General features: G+C 43.6%; 1 long non-coding RNA gene and 2 other non-coding genes across 3 annotated transcripts; 1 reads left to right on the forward strand and 2 right to left on the reverse strand.

Moving 5' to 3' along the window:
* Positions 1–774: 774 nt before the first annotated feature.
* Positions 775–938, reverse strand: LOC126944208 (U1 spliceosomal RNA). The gene has a single exon (XR_007721976.1). It is a non-coding gene; the product is annotated as a U1 spliceosomal RNA (small nuclear RNA).
* Positions 939–6,863: 5,925 nt separating this feature from the next.
* Positions 6,864–8,111, forward strand: LOC126932862 (uncharacterized). The gene is made up of 2 exons (XR_007718351.1): positions 6,864–7,087; positions 7,867–8,111. It is a non-coding gene; the product is annotated as an uncharacterized LOC126932862 (long non-coding RNA).
* TRNAN-GUU (transfer RNA asparagine (anticodon GUU)) lies at positions 6,884–6,957 on the reverse strand. Its single transcript has one exon. It is a non-coding gene; the product is annotated as a tRNA-Asn (tRNA).
* Positions 8,112–18,147: the final 10,036 nt, after the last annotated feature.

An 18,147-nucleotide genomic window follows, 5' to 3' on the forward strand; every position in this document is an offset into this window, starting at 1 on the left:
AATGGATGTAGGATGTGGAATCGAGACATCAAACAAGAAGCTGTCGCTTAAATAAAGTCTGAAGAAAGACTAGATATGTAAACGGCAGGAGACAGCAGGGAAACTGGACCGGCTCCTCATAAAATTTCCCGCCTTATATTTCAGGGCGGATCGCAGCGCATTTCCGCCAAGACAGTTGAGACTGCGGTTCTGACCTGGGGGCCTAGATGAATTGCGTTAGGGCACCTGGGCGCCGGCAGAGCCGTTCCCCTAAACAAAGTAAGCCTGTTATGTCTACAGCCAAAGGGGACACTAAGAGCCCCAAAGGCTCTGCTTTCACCCCAAAGAACAGCGCCCGTCTGCCTAGTTTATACCTGGCTCTATGAGGTGAGAACACATTCCCCGCTAGCACAGAAATCCCACAAACTCCTGTGGGGGCTGCGGTTAGAAGCAGAGTCTGTGTAAAAGGTGACTGGGGGATAGGGAAAAACACGAAGATTTTTACACAGCGTGAGGACCCAAGAGACTGGAAACCATGGACCAATCTCTTCAAGAAGCAGTCCCTCTTAGAAAGGGAAGAGCTGTACGGCCTTCGCGCGAGTTAGCTTGTATTAAAAAGGCTCACAAGGGATGTCGCTTCATATTTCTCTTGCGGGGGAAAGAATGGTGACTTGTTACTTACTACTCCCCAGCCTTCCGAGTACAAGAATTGCACTTAAGACGCCACCCAAGACCCAAACCAGTAGAAGAAAGTAACCTTTAGCGTATAACCTATTCTTTAATCTACAACAAACTCAGGGGAAAGCGCGAACGCAGTCCCCCACTACCACAAATTATGCAGTCGAGTTTCCCACATTTGGGGAAATCGCAGAGGTCAGCACATCCGGAGTGCAATGGATAAGCCTCGCCCTGGGAAAACCACCTTCGTGATCATGGTATCTCCCCTGCCAGGTAAGTATGAGCTCCCGCACCTCTGCCCAGCCACAGCCTCATACGCCTCACCCTTTACACACACGGTCACTTGCCCCGCGCACTCCCGAGCCCTTCTAGCCCTGACACACAGCTGGGACTCTCAGTTCCGACCAGCAGTCCTGAACTCGCTCTCATGGCAGGGGAACTCCTTCATGGCGAAGCAGCAGGTGGCGAAGCAGCAGCCCCTGCGCTGCCTCATCTACATAGAAGTCGCCCTATCCGTGATGTCACCGACAGTGCCTTTCCCAGTCCCCGTCTGCTTTTCTGTCACTTAGCCGACCAACCCGCTGCCGGAGCCGGCAAGAGGAAGTGACGTCTTCCTCTCCCTTTTTGCCTCCGCCACCGCATCTGTTCTCTCCCAAAGAAGCGGGTCCTTAGCCTGTGTTGTGAAGCAACCTTTGGGCGGCCAGCTGGACCCTGGGCACCCTTCTTCAAATAATGGCTTTTAATTCTCGGACTAGAACGTTTAAGATTACAAAAGAAACCGGTTCTCTTCACACCCTTAGCCATGTAATGTAGCATTACGCTTGAAATTGGAAGCCATTCAATATCAGCAAGAAACCATATTTATGAAAGTAAAGAGGCCGCTCAGATGACTGTAAACCAGCCTTCCTTACTGATTTTATCACTGGTAATGTTATAAAGACAGTTGTCCAGTTTCATGAATCTCGTAGTTTTTTTTTTCTTTCCAAATTCAGTATTGTAGAAAATTATGCTGCCCCAGAAGAGATGATTGAACACTCTCAAGCGTGGTGTTGGACTTTGTCATCTCTTGCACAGCCATCTCCAGACCTTAGTGCTTACCTCATGTTAGTATTTTATATTCTGCGAAGACAAAAACCAAAATAATCCAAATTTGACACAAATACCTGGGATCCATCTTATTTGAGATGTTTAACACATGTCTGGATCATCTTTTCTTATATTGGATTATAACACAGGAAACACTGTGAAGTAAGCAAAGTTGGAATGCCCAAGTCAAAAACCATTTGAATATTTACAAGCAGATTTGAGACAGGAATAATACAGGGTGGTCACAGAATAACAAATTTTAGGCAGCAGATTTACATGACTTGAGGCTACGGGCTGAGAAGATGCTGAAAAACCAGGGTGTGGACCAAGCTGGCTAAGACTGACTAAACCCAATGTGGTGCTGGATTTGACACAGGTTTTACCTAGGCCCTCATTATATGCTCATTAACATACTAAATCACACACCCACCAGTGCCATGACAGTTCTGAGACCAATATTTGATGTAAAAATGAATGGCACCACAGTTCTGAGACATCTCCACCTTTACCCAGGAATTTTCATGAATATTCCACTCTTTGGTTAAAGAAACCCATCAAGATGAAACCCCGGAACCCATTGTTCTCTCTCGGATATGCCCGAACTCACCTTTCTTGAGTGTGTACTTTTTGCTTTGCAATAAATCTCTTCTTTCACTATTTGCTGACTCATCCTTGACTTCATTCTCAAGATGGTGTCAAGAGCCTGGACACCACAGCTATGATCAAGGTCAAACCAGGTCGAGGAACCTCCCCCAGCCCACCAGTATCAGATTCTATTCCATTGCTCAAATCACAAAACATCGAGTGGAGAGTTCTCCTTGGAGACCATAAAGTAAAGATTCTGTGGCATGGCAGCCAGTTAGGCCACTGGAAGGCATGGCAAAATATTGAAAATGAGGGATTAGGTGACAGTGTAGCAACTGCTGAATACTAAATACTTGATCCAGGCCCCATTCCCTGGATACTGACAGGGAGACACATTGTCCAGGTAGTAGTGGAGAAATACTTTCTGGGTGTCTGACCAGCCTTTGTGGAAAGAACTGGCACCATCCTGCAGATGTAACCGCCTGATGGGTTCTTCCTGCCCACTGTACACACAAAATCAATTCGTGGAGACCATGGCATTGCAGTAAAGAGTTTCATTGACACAGGCCAGCCACAACCTGTGGGAGACAGAGTTACTACTCAAATCAATCTCACTGAAGGCTTGGAGGTAAGGGATTTTTCAAAGATAGTTTGGTGGGGAGAGCGCTAAGGTTTGGGCAGTGCGGATCGTTAGGGATGAAATCACAGGGAAGTGGAAATGGCCCTCCTGCATTGAGTCAGCTTCTGGGTGGGGTCAAAGGGACTGGTTGATTTTCGGGCCAAATGGTGCCATCCAGTAGTCAGAAATGCAAAAGCCTGAAAAGACATCTCAAGAGGCCAATCTTAGGTTCTACAATAGTGATGTTCTTCACAGCAGTAATTGGGGAAGCTGCAAATCTTGTGACCTCTGGAATAATGACTGGTAATTATTTAATGAGGCATACATCTTAGTAGAATTCATGCCCCTTTCATCCTCCTAACTTGGTGGCCTTTCATTAGTTTTACAGGGGTAACTTAGTTTTGGGGAAGGTTATCATTTAAACAAATCTTTTTGGCTGTTCCCAACCTTTTTGGCACCAGGGACTGGTTTCATGGAAGACAATTTTTCCATGGAAGGGGGTGGTGGATGGTTTCTGGATGAAACTGTTCCTGCTCAGGTCATCAGGCATTAGTTAGAGTCTCATAAGGAGTGTGCAGTCTGGATCCCTCACATGCTCAGTTCCCAATAGAGTCTGAGCTCCCATGAGAATCTAATGCCGATGCTGATCTGACAAGAGGCGGAGCTCAGGGGGTAATGCTTGAAAGCCTGCAGCTCACCTCCTGCTGTTCAGCTGGGTTCCTAACAGGCCATGAACCAGTACCTGTCTTGTGACCCTGGGGGTTGGGGACCTCTTATTTAAACTATAAACTCAATTTTTCCCAAAGAGAGCTTGGGAGAAATTGCACAGGAATGAGCAAAGACAGCCAGCCTGTGAGGCTAGAACCAAGATGGAGTCAGCCATGTCAGCTTTCTCTTATTGTCAGAATTTTGCAAAAGTAGTTTCAGAGGGACTACCCTGGACACTTGTTAAAAACCTGAGATGGATTTTATGTACTACAGTAGGCAAGACAGACCAGCAGAGAACTGAGCTCAACCTCAAATACAACAGGAAGAGTTGAAGATTATAGCCAATTGCAAGATAAGAAAGTCAGTGGATGGAAAATTACTAAGAGGAACTTGATTAGCTATCAAAGGTGGTTGGGAGGACTTTTGCTAAGCTAGACTCAACAGTATTATTTTCTGAAACTGGACTTTCAGAAACCAATAGAGAAAAGGGCTCAAAGGAAAGCACTGAAGTTTGGTAAAAGATGGAGTCCTTGTCAACTCTACATTGAAGCTTCTGCAAATAAACGAAGACCAACCAAATGAAAAAAAGCAAAAGCTATTTATTCTGAGTTTGCTATAGCAGGGAGTCAGCCACTGTTACTTGTGTTTTGGTAGAGACTTGAAGGCAGTCAGAAGGGTGGGAAAGCTTTTTAAAAAGAAAGGCTTCAGGTATGCTTGGACTGGACGCTGTCAGCATGGTGAAGCTGTAGATAATGAAAAAATCAAAATATTTTACTCCAGAATATATTTCTTTGGCATATTTTAAGACGACTGTCAGAGAGCCAGCAAACAGAAGTAACTCTGCAAAACTATCTTTTGTAGGGGAAATTTACACCTGGAGAGAATCTGCATTAATCCAGCCTTCCCTTGTCAGGATTGAGAAATAAAAATAAGCCCTAGGCCCTACAACGAACTGAATGGACTCCCTCTTGGCTGACAGGACCTCAGAGAAGCCTTGAAAGCTGTTTCTGGCTGTGACAGGATAGGATGTCGGACATGCCCCCTTAAAACCCCTCCCTCACTAACTGCCATTATAGGCAGAACAGCAGAGGGAATTGGAAGTTGGATAAAAGGCAGAATTAGTAAAAGCAGAAACAGAAGCAAGGTGATGGGGTGGGAGAGCAAGAAGGAAAATAAAAGGCAGAAGTTGAGTAGCCAAAACAAAAAGTAAGATTAAAAAAAGCAAGCAAGCCTGGGTGCGGTGGCTCACGCCTGTAATCCCAGCATTTCGGGAGGCCAAGGCGGGCAGATCGCCTGAGGTCAGAAGTTTGAGACCAGCCTGACCGACATGGAGATACCTGGTCTCTACCAAAAATACAGAAAGTTAGCTGGGCGTGGTGGTGCACTCCTGTACTCCCAGCTACTCAGGAGGCTGAGACAGGAGCATTGCTTGAACCTGGGAGGCGGAGGTTGCAGCGAGCCGAGATTGCACTACTGCACTCCAGACTCTGTCTCAAAAAAAAAAACCAAAAAAACAAACAAACAAAAAAAACAAAAAAACCCAGCAAGGATCCCCATTGCTGGCAAGATCCAAAGCAGTAAAGGGGCAGCTCCTCAGAGATAGACATGTGCATTCAAGAAAAAAAGTATCCTTAACCTGACTCCATATGATAATGAGCTCATTAAAACTCATGTATTTGGACTACATATCATGCATGTACTTAAAATTATGGGATGGAGGCAATGTGCAAGCACACAAGGGCCAAAGTAACTAAGCAACCCACCTATCAATCTAAAGGCAAACACTGGCTAAAGAGTAGGCATCCTTGTGAAGAGAAGAATAAAAACCACACATGAAAAGACCCAAAGTACACCAAACTAATACTGATCTCATCTCCCAGAGGTCAGCCCACTCTCCCCACTCTGAGAGTGTTACTGTACTTAATAAACTTTTGCTTTGCTTTGCTGCTTTGTGTGTGTCATGCACAGTTCTTTGTTTGGGACACCAAGAGCCTGGAACTGCATGGCACCATCTGGTAAGAATTAGGATTTTTTTCCCTAAGGGTTAACAAACCAACCCTTTTGAAAGACTTGCTTCACTACTGTTATCAACCAGCAGCCTGACACTTTCCCTTCCTTTTGTGGTTTTGACAAAGCAAGCAAGCAGCATTCCCTCCTGATAAGAGACCACCGACCTAGGAATGATTCTGGCCAGACTACAGAGGATGTGCAGTGAGGGTTTTCATGTCCTCTGCTTCAGCTTTTGACGTCAGAGGGCTGCAAACTCCACTCTCAGATAGCTAATGCCACCATTTTATGAACATGGGCCCCATGGAGAGGCACGAAGCTCAGTTGCACATCTGCACATTTTTCCTCTTGTAAATATTCATATTGGAATATTATTAGGTATTGCTCCCGTGAAAGATACATTTGCAGAATGTACTCAAATTAGAAGCGTTATATAAACACTATAATGTAGCAATGGCGCATCCAGTTCTCTACACTATAGAAATATCTGCGGTGTAGACATTTCCACAATGACCAAAGATATGTGTACAAGAATGGTGGCTGCAGCATTCTTTGTAATCCTAAAACCATGAAACCAACCTCATCTCAAAAACATTTTTTTTTGTTTTGTTTTGAGATGGAGTCACACTCTGTTGCTCAGGCTGGTGTGTAGCGATCTCAGCTCACTGCAGCCTCCACCTTCCAAGTTCAAACAATTCTCCTGCCTCAGCCTCCCGAGTAGCTGAGATTACAGGTGCATGCCACCATGCCTGGCTAACAAAAACATTTTGAAAAGGGTTAAATAAATCATGCACAAACTGAGGAAAAATACTGTTTTCAAAAATGGAGAGGATCACTATGATGATGACTGATTCCACTGGTCACATTATTGATAGAACAATCAGTAAATCCAGTCACATCCTGGGGATACTACTGGACTCCTATTACTAAAATATGAAAAAATGGAGGCACGTAAATTACTTGTTTAAGCGTATAACGGACTGAATTAGAATTTTATCACACCACAAGTGGGTTCCTAGGTCTCTGTTTCAGGATTCTTGAGTTACGCAGGTGTAAACCTGCCATTTCAGGAGATACCCTGTTAAGAATCTGGTCCGGGAGGTGGGCTGGTCCTTGACATGGATCAGTCATAAATTAGTGGTTTGTTACTCCGGGAAGATAAAATCGTCCCCGTTTGCCTAGTGATTGACAATGAGCGCATGCTTTAAAAGTTGCAGTAAGCGTCCCTGGGTGGGCTCGAACCACCAACCTTTCGGTTAACAGCCGAACGCGCTAACCGATTGCGCCACAGAGACAAGTGCTTTCGAACCTACTAGGCGATACAGGAAGAGCGCACTCACTAAACTTCCTCCTTTCCTTCTATTCTCAGGGCCCGCCCGGCAGGACAACTGAGCAAGGCCTTGGAAAACCAGAGAGATTAGAGCGGTGAGTCGCGCTGGTCACGTTGGACACCTGCGCGTTAGGAGATTTTGGAGCCAGAGGGAGAGCCGAATGGCCTTCGCCCGCCTTGCCCCTCTCCTTCTTCAGAAGCCCCCAGAAACTCCCCGGTCGGCGACCCAGCCCGAGCCGCCTGGGGTCCCAAGGGAAGCTGAACGCACGGTGGGCTCCCAGGATGGCTCTTCCCGTTCTCTGCGCCGCCTTCACCCAGTGAGGGAGCCTGTGCCCACCCTGCCCAGTTGCTTTCGGGGCCGCTGCGGAGCTGCCGCTGCCATCTTCGGATCCTGTGTCCCGCACGGGGGCTCCACCAGGGCAGGGATGGTGGCGAGGGTCGTTCGTGGGTCCCCTTGCGGGGAGCAGGGTCTGGCACTCACCAGGGCGCCCGACTAGGACTTGCCGAATGAATCCATCGTCGCCTTTAGCTTTTAGTACTTTGAAGAACCCTGAGAGTGGAAATCAAGAGATATTTTCCGTGAGGAAGTTCTGTTTACAAATCGTTGATTTCTCGGCACCCCCGCGGGGCGGGCAACTGGCAGGGCCTCCAGTGCACCTTCTGCGCGGTGGAGCCGCGGGAACTCAGCTGGGCCGTGGTCTGGTCCTGGGGCCGTAGAGCGGGAGCGGGGGAGGGGAAAAGCAAAAGCTGGGAAAGTCGCCGGGGAGCGGCGGACCAGACCTCCAGACCTCCAGACCTCCTGAAAGGCTCATGCAGAGGCACAGGCGGGATCTTCTGGAAGTGAGAATTGTTTTTGTTTGTTTATTTATTGTAGCAGAATGGGGAAATGGAGAGAGAACCTGAAAGAGCCCCAAACTCGAGGACCTGTTGCTCCCCAAGAATAACATCTTCCAGAACTAAACAGAAAACTAGGCGTCTGGGAACCCTGAAATCCTTGGAGGAGTAGCATCATCATGACCCTCTGTGTTCCTTTTGGCAAAGGACTTGCTTCCATTGTTTGTTTGTTCAATTGTCTGTTTGCTAAATAAATAAAACTCTTTTCATGTATCTTTAAAATTATGTTGGTTCCATTATTTTATGATTACAAATAGTGCTGCAGGCATCATTCTTGTACACTTCTCATTGCCCACTGGTATATTTCTATAGGGTGGAGGCCTGGAGAGCAGTTGTTCCGGGATAGTGTTTACATAGCTTTTACTTCATTCCGTTTTCTTTCTTTTGTTGCTTTATTAGCTATAACCCTTTTCTTATTTCAGTGGCTGCTTTAGTGTTTCTGGGATACATCTTTAATTTATCACAGTCTGCTTTCAAGTGTCATTATACCTCCTTTTCTGGCCTTTATCCCAGTGTTATATATTTTTACTTTATGCATTATAAGCTTTGGGATTCATTATTATTACTTTTATTTATTATGTCAAATATTTTTAAAACATTTAAATTATAAGAAAATGTGTAGTACATGCTTTCTAAATGCCATTTCCAATATTGGTTTCTTTGTATGGGCCCACATTTTATTTGGTATCCTTTTGCTTCTGCCTGGAGGACTCTTAAGATTTCTTGTAGTGTGGGTTGGTGAATTCTTTTAGCTTTTGTATGTTTTTCACTGTCCTTATTTCACAGTTTTGAAATTTTATTTTTGCATAGAATTCTAGGTTAACTTTTTTTCTCAAGGTACTTTAAAAATGTTGCCATTAATGAAGCATTGTCATTATAGTATCTTTCTTTCCTGTGTTTGTAAAAATGGCATAAAGCCGGTTTCTTGTGCTGGTTATATAATTTTCAGATTGTGTATTTAAATTAAAATATTAAATTTTACTAAAAAAACTAAAAATAATAATCATGAATGTCGTTAATTCATCTTAAGTTCCACCAACAGTGCACTTAAAATGTGCCCAACCTGAGAGTCAAACCTACCTGCTGACGTGTAATTTGTGTTTGTGAGACATTCTCAACAGCATTTGCTTTCCCCAGCCGAGTGATTTTCCTCACATCTGAATGTCTTCAGTGCAAAAGGAAACATTTTTCTTTGCAAAAATACTTGAAATTATTCTTACTTCAAGTAAGTGCATTAAATACAAACTTCTCAGTTGCATCCCTGGAATCCATCAAAAGCCCGAGAGAGACAATCAAGTCCTTCAGGATCAAGAGCGAAACAGGGGAGGACAAAATGTGGCTTCTTCACTAGGAGTCAAGCCAAAGTCAACTGATTTGGTCTCCAACGGAGACTGGAACTCGGTTCACCAGCGACGTGAGGACCCGGCCCAGAGGAGGCGGCCTTTCTCTTCGTGGTGCCTTCAGATAGGAAATCTCCAGGATTTCTTTCTTTCCCTTTGATCTACTCCCAACTCTCCCGTTCTATTTCTTCAAGACCTTTTTCAGATCCCTACTGCAAAGGACCTAAGGGGCTGGTGCCATTCCCTACTGGTCCTTCCCTGGCTGGGTATCTTCACCCACGCTCACCCGGAACGTTACTGCCCACCAGAGACAGCGAGAGGACCAAGGAGGGCGGCGGGTGCGGTGGGAACCACAGAGTCACCTCGCACCTGTGCCTCCTGGGTTCCTAGCAAATTGAATAAATGTCCCCTGGAGCTTCTCTGCAGGTCACAGGGAAGGGGAGGGTGGCTGCCAACCTGGCAGGAGAAGCTTCAAGAAGCATCAGGAGGACCTGGCCCTGCCCCTGCGCCTTGAAGACAGGCCTGGCCAGGTTGATTTTGACGGGTAGGCCCAAAGGAAAGGTTCAAGGGCAGCCCAAACCCTACCCAGAGATTAAGGCTCTTAAATGTCTGACGGTTTTGAGACTCCTCATTAGAATCGATCCCGCCTGTATCAGGAGACTCCTTTGCCAAAATTCAGAGACCAAGAAAGAGAAAGATTAGGCAGATCAAAGTCTGTAATTAACCAACCAGGAAACAATTTTTCTGACAAATTGTATGTGTGCAGTGAGAAACAGACTAGCCTCAAGGAGAATCTGTTTTTTTGGCTTGAGTGTAGGGAAGAATGGAGTTGCCACCAACAGTGGTGTGTTGAAATGGCAGGTGCATCAGGATGTAGACGTCAAGGAATTAAAAATATTTTACCCCAAAATACATTTCTTTGACATATTTTGAGATGTCTGTTCAGAGAGCCAGCTGCAGAAGTAGCCCTGCAATGTTGTCTTTTGTTGGGGAGATTTGCATCTGTAGAGAGTCTGCATTGATGCAGCCAAGTCTTTCTTTGCCCAGATCTAGGAGAGATGAACTGAAATCCTGATACCTGTAAAGGTCTGAAAGAAACTTTTAGGGTTTATTCTCTCTGAGAGCTGCTACCTGTAAGGTTTCATTTACATATTAAGACCAACTTTGCTAGCCAAGCCTCCTCTTCTCTCCCTCCCATAACCTGTCTTTCCCACAATAAATGGATATACCTCTGACTCTGATGGTACCTGGTTTTGGCCATGCTTTGAGCTCTCATTCATTCTGTTACCTTGAGATGGTATATAAGCTTCTGCATCCCATTGTGGGTAGGGTAGGGTAATCACTCTGTGACTCTCCCCATGTACATGTTAGTACATTTTATGCCTTTTCTCCAATTAATCTGCCTTTTGTGACTTGATTTTGGAGTGAAACTTCAGAGGGTTAAGAGGGGATTTCCGTTGACCTCTACAGTTTTGGAGCTGTAAGCAGGATAGCAAAGCTTTGCTCTTCTGGAAGCTGCAGTGAAGAACCCAGGATCTGATCAGCTGTCATAAGGGTAAGAATTTTTTTTACCAGCCAGGCTCCCGGCCTCCTTCTCTGTGTGGAATCTGTTCAAGTGGATAGTAAAAATCACTGTTTCTTTCTTTTCCCTCTCCAAAATCTTGATTAATAGGAGAAAAGGATTTGTGTGACTAGTCTTGGGTGTAGTGACTCTGGTGTGCTTTTTGGTACTTTGTGGTACCAATTCATATTGTTTAATCCCTTTCTTCCCAGAAATTGTCTGTTCCTTTGTCTTTGTCTCTATGTGTTATACAGTCATAAAAGGGGGTACTGGTTGAGGTTCCTTCTCATCTTATTTGATGTCCTTGAGAGCTTGACTTGTGACCAAGTGGGAGCACTTTCTCTTGGTTTTCGGTATCTGGAAAGAGGTGGTAATTTTCAGGTCATAGTAGGTGGCCTGTCTGAAAATGGCTGGGAATGTGAGCACACTGTTTGCTCTGACTATGTCAAGCTCTTGGGATTTGTCTTAAGAAATCCCATCCCTTCAAGGCTTTTGTCGTCTCAACTTTTGTTGCCTGGTTAGTCCTAGGAAAGCTCAATCCCAAGAGGACCTACCTGGTATAACAGATTCACAGGTCTGTGACTGGAAGCCCCCACAAATGTGTGGGTTACTGGAGGCAAACATCATCCTTAACCATCTGTGGCCTACTCCTTGCATTGAACTTTTTTCTTGGAGGGCAATCATTGGGATTGCCTCTTGTATGACCTTCCCAGGAAGTTAACCTGGAAAATGACATCCTGGGCTTTCCACAAAGAGGCTATTTGGTTGAATTGCTTTTGGAATAATTACACCATTCTAAATTCTAGTTGACAGTGGACTGAAGATGGATCCCTTAGACACCTGAATTAAAAAAAAAAAAAGATTTTAGAGATCTCTTATTTTAAACAGTTGATAGGAAGATCAAATTTAAAGAAAGGCACATACAAGTGCCATGGCTACCCTTAAAAATTCTCTTGACAATATTATCTGTGTTGTGTAGGGAAAAAAATTCCCTTGACTAAATGAAAGAACAAAATTTGACCCAAAACAAAGTTAAAATTCTTCATAAGCTTAAACTGCCTGCTCTGGATCCCTTCCAGGATTCACAGTAAAGTCTGCTCTACCTTGCAATTCAGTACTTAAAGTTCTGTGCTTTTGCTGCCATAGCCTGGGTTCAATTTGCAGTCAGGGAACCAGTTTATTTTGGCTTGATATTTGTGTGACTTTTGACTTTTTGGAATACCCATTTATTGATCCTTTTCCTTTTCATGGGCAGCTTTTGTTTGTTTGTTTGTTTATTATGATGGAGTCTCACTCTATCACCCAGGCTGGAGTGCACTGGTGCAATCTTGGCTCACTGCAACCTCTGCCTCCCAGGTTCAAGTGATTCTCCTACCTCAGTCTCTCAAGTAGCTGGGCCATGCCTGGCTAATTTTTGGATTTTTAGTAGCGACAGGGTTTTGCCATGTTGGCCAGGCTGGTCTTGAGCTCCTGACCTCAAGTGATCCACCCGCCTCAGCCTCCCAAAGTGTTGGGATTATAGATGTGAGCCACCGCTCCTGGCTGTTGGCAGCTTTTGATTTCCTGTCCTTCCAGCTTCCAAAGTTTCTGATGAGAAACCTGTTGATAATCTTATTAAATATTTATGGCATATGACCAGTTGCTTTTCTCTTATCGATTTAAAGATTCTCTTTTTTTGACTTTTGAAAGTTTGATTATACTGTGTTTTGGTGTAGGTCTCTTTATCTTACTTGGGGTTTGTTAGGCTATTGTGTTTGTATTCATCTCTTTCATCAAATTTGGAAACTTTTCAGCCATTATTTCTTCAACTATTCTCTCTTGACCTTCTCTCCCTCTTCTTTAGAAATTCCACAATGCAAGGCTGAGTGCGGTGGCTCATGCCTGTAATCCCAGTATTTTGGGAGGTCGAGGCGGGAGGATCACCTGAGGTCAGGAGTTTGAGACCAGCCTGACCAACATGGAGAAACTCCGCCTCTACTAAAAATACAAAATTAGCCAGGCATGGTGGTGCACGCCTACAATCCCAGCTTCTCGAGAGGCTGAGGTGGGAGAACCGCTTGAACCCAGGAGGCAGAGGTTGTGGTGAGCTGAGATCGTGCCATTGCATTCCAGTCTGGGCAGCAAGAGCGAAACTCCATCTCCTCACCACCCCCCAAAAAACAACAACAACAAAAAAGAAATTCCACAATGCATATGTTGTCCACTTGATGGTCACTTAGGCTCTACTCACTTTTCTTCAATCTTTTTTAATTTCTGTTCCTCAAACTGGATGATTTCCATTGCCTTATCATCGGGTTCACTGATTGTTTCTTCTGCCTGCTCAGCTTTCTTCAAATTTGACTTTGAATCTCTCTAGTAAATTTTTTGTTTCACTTATTTTACTTTTCACATCCAGCACTTCTTTTTTCTTTCTTTTTTGGTTTTCTATCCTTATTTATATTTTCATTTTGTTCATGCGTCATTTTCTTGTCTTCTGCTACATCTTCCTTTAGTTAGTTCTTTGGGCACCTTTAAGACAGCTGTTTTAAAGTCTGTCTAGTAGAACTTCCAGATTTTTTTTTTTAATTTTTATTTTTTCTCTTTAATTATTTATTATTTTTCTTTTCATTTATTCCCCCATGACCTAATCTTAACTTGACTATCAGGTATTTTTCAGTAAGAGTTTCTGTTGGTTCATTTTTTATTTTTATTGTTGTTGTTGTTAAAAACTGGACATTTGAATCTACTAATATGGTTGACTCTGGAAATTAGATTCTCCTCCTTCCTCAGGGTTTGCTGTTTCTTTGTTTTTTTTTGTTTTGTTTTTTGATTATTGTAGGTTGTCTCTATGCCAAGGATCAGCCTGAAGTATAAAGTTGTGGTCTTCACATATGTTTTCTGAGCCTGAACCTTTCCCTGGTGTGTGGTCACTCCCTCATTTTACCTGTATATGCAGCTATTCTTGATTATTTTATCCTTTAACGTCTGGCTCCCAAAAGGGGAAAAAGAGGAAAATTGAGGGAGGGTGAAAAAAGGGAACCATCCCTTTAAACTTCCTGGAAGTTGCTTCAGCTTAGGGTGAAGAGCTTGCTACAATGGGGGGAGGTACAACAGTAGCTTCCAGCCTCTTTGTCTCTGTGCTGCAGTCAGCCATTAGAGAACAGAGCCCCAATGTGTGTGTGTGTGTGTGTGTGTGTGTGTGTTTTGAGATGGAGTCTTGCTCTGTCGCCCAGGCTGGAGTGCAGTGGTGTGATCTCAACTCACTGCAGCCTCTGCCTCTTGCGTCAAGTGATTCTTGTACCCCAACCTCCTAAGTAGCTGGGATTACAGGTGCCTGCAACCACACCTTACTAATTTTAGTAGAAACAGAGTTTTACCATGTTGGCCAGGCTGGTCTTCAACTCCTGACCTCAGGTAATCCACCCACCTCGTTCTCCCAAAGTGCTAGGATTACAGTCATGAGCCACTGCACTCGGCCCAGACCCCCAATATTTGGAGACAGCATCCTTTTTTGCCAATTCTGGATCCTGAAAGATGTGTGCAGCTTACCGTAGGAACACAAGTTGCCTACCTTGGAGGTAGTGTTGGGTAACTGCTATTGTGCTAAGGGCTGAAATTGGCTGAAATTACCTACAGTTTACCATCTGGGCCTTCCTCTGGAAGTTGCAAGCCTTCAGTAGGCTCCAGAGTTCTGAAATATTTACATCAGACAGATCCTGCTAGTGCAGTTATTGTCTAGATTCCAGGTGCTTCTCATTCCACCATCTTCCCAGGATACCCTCTGACCTTCTGGATTTTGAATTCGGTCAAGCTGTTCTGTAACAGCTGGGGTGAAAGCCAACAAAGTTCCTGCTAAGAAAGCTCCCTGGAAAAAAATGTTCAAAAGTAACACAAATATCAAACTGGAAAAAATTGATTTAGGAACCGAACCCAGATTGTCATAGTGAAAAAAGGGGCAGACCCTTAGCTACTGAACTGCAGCCTGGGTGTGAGGTGACAACCATTGCTCTTTTAGTTTGGTTTGGCCAGCAAAGGTGGCCTTGTTGTATAAATAAAGCCCCTCAGGTAGTCAAAACCTTTCTTTTTTCTTCTTCTTTTTGAGAAGGAGTCTCGCTCTGTCACCCAGGCTGGAGTGCAGTGTCGCGATCCTGGCTCACTGCAAGCTCCACCTCCCAGGTTCACGCCATCCTCCTGCCTAAGCCTCCCCGGTAGCTGGGACTACAGGCGCCCACCACCACGCCTGGTTAATTTTTGTGTATTTTTAGTAGACATGGGGTTTCACCATGTTAGCCAGGATGGTCTCGATTTCCTGATGTGATCCGCCCTTTTTGCTTCCCAAAGTCCTGGGATTACAGGCATGAGCCATTGCGCCTGGCCAAAACCTTTATTTTCTTGATGGCTGGATTTGTTTTTGTTTTTTTTTTCCCTTTCGCTCTCCCTCTTTTTACATTTTATTTATTTATTTATTTTTCTGCAGGGATTTATCCAATTCAGAGGCCTTGTCCCCATAATTTGGAACTTTCCTTTGGATTTGATCAAGTCAGATAGAATGGGTCAAACCCAATGGGGAAAAGAAGGAAACAACAACAAAAACTGAAACAAACAAACAAAACAGTTAAGAAAAGTAATGATCACACAATTTATATGATTGCTGAGCACTGTAATGGTAAGAAGAAATTATGACCAGTTGGTTGTTAATCTTAACTTTAGTCATTTAGGAGAATTTCCAAGACAAAACACAGATTCAGTTACTTATAGGAATGGGGCCCAGGCTGAAGACTGCTCTGTACCATCCTAGAAGCAGGAAAAAATCAAACTCTCCTTCCCTGTCAGAAGTGAACTGAAACTCCAGAAAGGAATTGCCTGCTGTCCATCATCATGGAAGCAGGAAAACTTGCCTTCATTGTTGGAAGCAAGTAAAACTCCAGAAAATGAGTTGTACAGCAAAATAAACCTTAGATCTCAACCAAATTTTGGGAAATCAGGGATTCTCTGGAGGGGGTGGATCTCTGAGGCCTCAGCAAATTGTCCTATTGGTTTGAGCAATAAAGATAGCTCAAGCTGGTTCCAAGCACCTATAAGAATTTTGCCAAAGGTCAGGGCATCACCACTCAGAATTCCTTCATGGTTATCAATTGTAAACTAAAAAGTATGTGAGACAGGTCTGAATTGATTTAGAAAGCTTATTTTGGACTCTTACTCATAGGTATTTCTAGTCTTCATAGAGGCATAGCAGCCAGGTGCAAATTGTGGGGACCTGGCAATAATTTTGGTATAACAGAGATTAAATAATTTGTCTAAGCAATAGCTTGGCAATTTTTGGAGCCAAGTTGTAATCCTGGAAAGATTAATGCTTGGCCTGAGATGTAACAGCCACTCTTCCAACTTGTCTTTTAACGTGGGAAGTAAGTTCTAGTGTGTTTCTGTAGTGTGGAACTTTTAGAAATGATATTCTTGTCACATTTGACAATACCTATGGCTGATCTAGACAAAATATCATCCAGTCACTGTTTAGCCCTGATTTGCATATGAGGCTTTGGGCTGGTCATCTGGTAAGTTTTCACTTGGCAGTGGGGATGAAGTAACTGAAACTCCAGAAAGAAGACTTACTAGATACCTCAAACATGATGAAGATATTAGAAGTCCTGGCCTTAGGGGTCCAAGGAAGAGCAAGGTTTGTGGGTAATAATCTGTATAAATCTGATAGGAAGCTTTAAGGAAGACTCTTAGGACTTTGAGGTGAGTGAAGGTTAGAGCCTGGATTAATCAAGGGCCTATGGCTTCTAACACCATCAGTTGCCTGTACTCAGCCACCTTCAGCAGTGCTATTTGGCTCTAGAGAGCCATAGCATTCCAGGAGAGGAGAGAAGGCTGCACAAAGACCTGGTGTTTGTGTCCCCCCATCTAGACAGACAGACATAGCATGCAGGGACAAAGCGAAAGAGAAGGGTAGTCAGAGACAATGTGAATCTGTTCACCACATATTGTAAATGCATTTAAAAGTATTGTTAACTCATATTTGCAGGTAGCACTAATTATGAAGTTGTTGGACTGAGGACTTTATTTATTTGTGACTCTCACCATCTTCAAAGTCAGCAATGAAGAGTTTCTTCCTCATTGAATCACTAGCATGTTTTGGATCTCTCTGACTTGCTAGATTGCTGACCTCTGACCTCTAGACCCAGACTTTAAAGGCCCATGTGATTATATTAGTCAACCTGGATTATCTCCCCATTTTAAGGTTAATGTAATTATATCTGCAAAATCCCTTTACCATACAATGTAACATAATTATGTAATTAGCAACCATAAGAAAGCTGAAGTGACTTTTAACCCAACCCAATGGTCCCATGGAACTGATGTTTACGGTTTCTTTTGAATAAACATAGAAATTGACCCTCTCAGTCTTGAAATCTGAGAAAGTTACATTTGTATTAACTGAGTTCCTTTCTCAGGAAACCAACCATGGGCCTTCCAGATAGTAGCAAAGAACTGAAATTTACCAGAGTACCACATCTGCACAGCAAGATGTCAGACCCCTCACCCCATCATAAATGCCTAAGTGGTCACCTGCTTCCTGTTGACCAATTCCTCTTTCTTACCTCTCCCTAATTCCTGTTTTTCTGCATGTAGTTACATTTCTTCCCTGCTATCTAAACCCCGACTTTTCATTGGTCAGGAAGATGGATTTGAGACTGATCTCCCATCTCCTAAGTTGCAGTACCTGACGAAAGCCTTCTTCCCTGGCAATACTAGTTGGATTCAGTGATTGGCTTTCTGTGCAGTGAGCAGCAAGACTTAAATCAAACCTCTGGCGTTTCAGTAACAACTATCCTAATACCAGAAAAAATAAACAAGAGACTTTAAGACAAAAAAGTTATCAAAGACAATGAGGATATTTTGTAATGATACAAGGGTTAATCAATCAGGAAGAGAGTGCAATAAATACATATACATCTAATAGAGCCTCAAAACACAGGAAGCAAAAACTGAGATAATTGAATGGAGAAATAGACAATTTAACAATAGTAGATGGAGACTTTAATACCACAACTTTCAATAATGGATAGAGTAACTACGAAGAAGACCAATAAAGAAATAAAAGATTTAAACAACATAACCTACCAGACATCTGTAGAATACTCCACTCAACAAAAACAGAATACACTTCCTCTCAAGTATACATGGGACGTTCTATAGAATAGAGCATATGCTAGCCCTTAAAATAAATCTTAATAAATTTAAAAGGACCAAAATCATATAGTTTCTGATATATCTCACAAACTAATACTGTTATGCACTATAGTTTCAGGTTAGCATGTAGGGTATGCAGTTTGTTGGTCCTGCTTCCTTCTGTTTGTCATGAATGTGGAGGTGATCA

This window comes from Macaca thibetana, chromosome 1 (assembly GCF_024542745.1).
Source record: "Macaca thibetana thibetana isolate TM-01 chromosome 1, ASM2454274v1, whole genome shotgun sequence".
NCBI lineage: Eukaryota > Metazoa > Chordata > Mammalia > Primates > Cercopithecidae > Macaca > Macaca thibetana.